Raw genomic sequence first — 5,013 nt, 5'->3', positions numbered from 1 at the left:
TTCAACTCACCAATGGAAGGATTAGATTTTGAACACTGAGCAGAATTTGTAGGTCTTTAATTCTAACCTTAATTCAAGTAAATAAACACAGTTTTCTTCTAAGAAAATAATACATGAAAAATAATTTATAAATTATTTGCAGAATATTTACTAACGTGCATTTTTACATTAGAGTGTATATATTAAACATACTTACTAGATTTACATGTTATTCAAATGTCAAAATTCTACCAAAACAAAGTTTAAAGTGTGATAGATTTTTATTTTAAAAAAGAAAGCGCTCATCTGTATAACACTGCTCCTTACAACTGCCAGTTGTAATCCACCAGAACTCAGGGTGCCTGGTGTTTACTGGGACAGAATTCAGACTGTTTTAGAAATTATCCCTGTCCTCTTTGACATAGAGAGGGCAACCAGTTTTCCCAGATGGGTCACCAGCCAGAGTGGATTTCATTCTCTTGCTTGGAGGGCTGATAACATCATATAATTACATTTGCTTGTTAGTGCAACCTTTTACAAAGAACTAAAGTATGCCTCCGACTGTCAGACTCAATCACTCTGGATTTATATAAAGTAGAATGTGTTGAAGATAAGAACGGAGTGATATTTTTAGATCTTTTTAAATTTAAAGAGCTTTATGCCACCATTAGCACATTCATTAAAGTAGCATTTAATTATGAGATGGGTTTTTCTGTATATAATGAATCAAATTAAGCAGAAGAAAATAACTCTAAGCCTTCTTACACTAACTGCTTTTTCATTTCATAGGTTTTGAAAAAGTAATTCTTAATTTTTCCATTATTTTTTAAATGAAGTACTCTCTGTAAGAATGGAAATTCCCTGGATACTTTGAGAAAAACAAATAGAGATTAGTCAAAGTAGTAGAGATGTTCTATAGGGGTCATTCATTATTTTTTATTCTACATAGAAACAAGCCTGATTCCCTTCTTGTTTTCTTTATCCCATTATCTACCATGCTGTAGATCAGGATCAAAAACTCAAAAGCCCACAGAGACCAGATAGGAAAACAAGGGGTATACGCTCAGTAGAAGGCAATAGAGGTATGGAGACTGAAAACTGAAACCAGTTTAACTCATCTTAATATCACAGTTGCTATTTATTTAGTTCCAGCCCATTGGAATTGCAGGCCCAGCATTGACAAATCAGCATATTTATGAAAATTCTTTTTAATTTTTAAATGTTAGCAACTAATTCAAATTAAAGGGAAAATATATTCTGTACATTACACTGTAGACCAAAAAAGAAAATAACTATGAATCAGAATCAGGTCATAGCCCACCAAGTGCAACATCTAACTTAAAGTGAAATGAAATTAGAAGACAAAAGTTAACAGACAGAAAAAAAATTAATAATAAAAGTCAACAATCCTTTGGCTGCAAGTGACACAAAATTCAACTCCAATTGGCTTTTTACAGGGGGAGATATTTCCTGTCTTATGCAAGGAAAAACTCCAGACGTAGACAAGATTCAGGCAGGGTTGGATCTAGCAATTCAAATGATTGTCAGCATCATTTCTCCCCATTCCTTCTCTCAGCGTTCCAAGGTGTCTGCTTCATCCTCAGGCTCCACATGGTGACACTCAGGAGACTCAGTTGAAAGGAGCTACCATGTTCTAGACTTTACACCTTCACACTACACCTACTAAGAGAAGAAAAAAATATTTATCTCCTGCAGAAGAAAGTAAATTTCTCTTTCCAAAAAAGGGCAAAAAGTTTCTCTTTGTATGTAACTATCTCCAGTGAGTTTGTGAGCCCTACCTGGGACTACTATGGCCCAGAAATGGGATCACCATTTAACATAAGTTATTCAGAGTTTCAGGGACTCTCCTCGAACAACCTTACTCAATAATCACAGTTGACCCTAGTTTCACAATATTTCTTTAAGGATTGCTGCTGTATGGAAAAGGAAATGAACTTAGAGTTACAATGATAGCCACCAGATTAAAATAAAACTATTAAGGAAACGGAAAGTTAATCATCTTATTTGGAAGAAAAAAATGTAAGAAAAGATAGTGCTGATAAATGTGAAAAGTGTGGGGATCAAAGGCAATTATTGCAGGGACCTGAAATACAAGAAGAGAAAATACCCACTGTTAAAGTACTAGCAGGAACCATCAAAGAATTTTATATTTATCATTTGAAAGTAAGATCTGAGGCCCTTGGAGAAATGGCGACCAGCAGGAAGGTAGGGAGGGAGAGAGTGTGAGAGCGCAAGGAAGTGTCAGAGGAGTGTGTGGACGTGTGTGGTGTGTGTGTATGAGCTAGGGGCAGTTAGATTCTGCAGGTCTTCTAAGGGGCTGCTAAACCGGGCAGTCTTAGGCAGTGGAGTCCTGCTCCCTGCGCGGCGACCACGCCATCTTGGGAAACAGAGCTGCTTGAGACTAGGATCCTGGCCTCAGCACCACCCAGTCTGATCTCAGACGCATACCAGGACCCTGCAGCCACTGGGGACAGAGACCTGTGACCACAGCTACAGATCTGCGGACACCAAGAGTTCAGAGATCCCCACGGCAGATCCGTGAGTAACAGAGCCCATCCCCTCTTCCTGCAGGCTTGCGGGCAGTGCCAGAGTAACTAACTGATAGACCCACCCCTTGCCGGGGCCTCAATGCCACAGGAACTTTAGCCTGGAAGTACGTGAGCACCTTGGAACTGATCCTGCGCGTAGGGCCGGGTTCAGGAGTCCTGGGCTGGGAGCAATCGCCTGAACACTGGGAACTTGTCCCACTTATCACAGGCCCAGGGACCCCGATTCTCTGGGCAGGAGGCAGCACCAAGCACCAGTGACTTGACTGTGTTTCTTATCACCTGCACCTGAGATCCTAATTTCCTGTGCATTCATACTAAGAGCCAGTGACTCCAATTCCTGGTGCAAGGGCACACAGGGAACCTGATTCTCAAGGCAAGGTCGCGCAAAGCAACAGGGACTCTGATACTGGATTCTTGGGGAACTCTGACTCCTGGCGCACGGTAGGGGGCTCTGGTTTTCAACACACTTCAGGGGGGTCTCTGTTTCAGCACAGTGTAGGCAGGGTTCCTGATTCTAAGGGCGCCTACGAGGCCACATTGAGCGCTGACAACACTGACTCTGAGCGAGCCTTGTTCCCACCAACCCACAAAAACCACACATCTTAGTGTCAGAGCTCTTCAGTGACACTAGGGTGGTGGGAGGCTCCCACTACACACTGCCCAGGCCCACGCAACTCAACGTTTGAACCATCGGGAGATAATCAGAATGAAGAGACGAAACAACACCCAGAGGAAAGACAATGAGGAGTCGCCAAGAAAGGAAATTAATGAAGTTGAAGCATGCAACATGACAGAAAAAGAATTCAGAATAATGGTTGTACAATTCATTCACCGGATGGATGGGAAAATCAACAACCTATGCAAGAATCAGGAAGAAATGAAAAGTGATATAGCTACAATCAAAAACACCATGGAAAGTTTCAAAAGCAGACTAGAAGAAGCAGAGGAACGAATTAGTGAATTAGAAGATAAGGCAGAGAAACAAGCTCAATCTGAACAGCAACTGGAGAAAAAAATTAAAAAGCAGGAGGAGAGCCTAAGGGAGCTTCGGGACAACATGAAACGAAGTAACATATGCATAATAGGGCTGCAAGAAGGACAAGAAGAGCAGCAAGGATTAGAAAATCTATTTGAAGAATTAATGTCAGAAAACTTCCCAGATATGGGGAAGAAAAAAAGTTACACAAGTACAGAGAGTCACAGGCAAGATGAACCCCAAAAGACCCACGCCAAGACACATCATAATAACGATGGCAAATATACAAGACAAAGAGAGAATCTTAAAGGCTGCAAGAGAGGCCGTAACCGGTTTGGCTCAGTGGATAGAGCGTCGGCCTGCGGACTGAAAGGTCCCAGGTTCGATTCCGGTCAAGGCATGTACCTGGGTTGCGGGCATATCCCCAGTAGGAGATGTGCAGGAGGCAGCTGATCGATGTTTCTCTCTCATCGGTGTTTCTAACTCTCTATCTCTCTCCCTTCCTCTCTGTAAAAAATCAATAAAATATATTTAAAAAAAAAAAAAAAGGCTGCAAGAGAGAAACAGAGAAACAGAGAGTTACCTACAAAGGATCCCCTATCTGATTATCAAATGATTTCTCAACAGAAACACATCAGGCCAGAAAAGAATGGACAGAAATTTACAAAGTGATGCAAAGCAAAGGACTGAATCCAAGAATACTCTATCCAGCAAGGCTATCATTCAAAATTGAAGGGGAAATAAGAAGCTTCACAGACAAAAAAAGGCTAAGGGAGTTTATCACCACCAAGCCAGCAATGCAAGAAATGCTAAAGGGACTGGTGTAAAAATAAGAACTAAAAAGCCCAGAAAGAAAACAGCCACAAAAAAAAATAGAAATGGCTACAAACAAGTACCTTTCGATAATAACTTTAAACGTAAATGGACTAAATGGTCCAATCAAAAGACATCGAGTGGCTGAATGGATAAAAAAAACATGACCCATATATTTGCTGTCTACAAGAGACCCACCTCATTAGAAGGGACTCACACAGACTGAAAGTGAAGGGATGGAAAAATATCTTTCAGGCAAATGGAAATGAAAAAAAAGCTGGGGTAGCAATACTTATATCAGACAAAATAGACCTCAAAGTGAAGGCCACAACAAGAGATAAGGAAGGCCACTTCATAATACTAAAGGGATCAATACACCCAGAGGATATAACCATGATAAACATATATGCACCCAATGCAGGAGCACCGACATACATAAGAAAACTCCTGGAAGATATCAGGGGAAAGATCAACAACAATACAATCATAGTAGGGGACTTTAATACACCACTAACATCACTGGATAAATCCGCTAGACAAAAACTCAGCAAAGAAACAGCAATCCTAAATGACTCACTAGATCATATGGACTTAATTGACATCTTCAGAACACTACACCCCAAAGCCACAAAATATACGTTCTTCTCAAGTGCTCATGGGACATCTTCAAAAATA

The sequence above is a fragment of the Myotis myotis genome, unplaced genomic scaffold (genome assembly GCF_014108235.1).
Source record: "Myotis myotis isolate mMyoMyo1 unplaced genomic scaffold, mMyoMyo1.p scaffold_m19_p_3, whole genome shotgun sequence".
Classification (NCBI taxonomy): domain Eukaryota; kingdom Metazoa; phylum Chordata; class Mammalia; order Chiroptera; family Vespertilionidae; genus Myotis; species Myotis myotis.
This window is presented reverse-complemented; position numbering follows the sequence as displayed.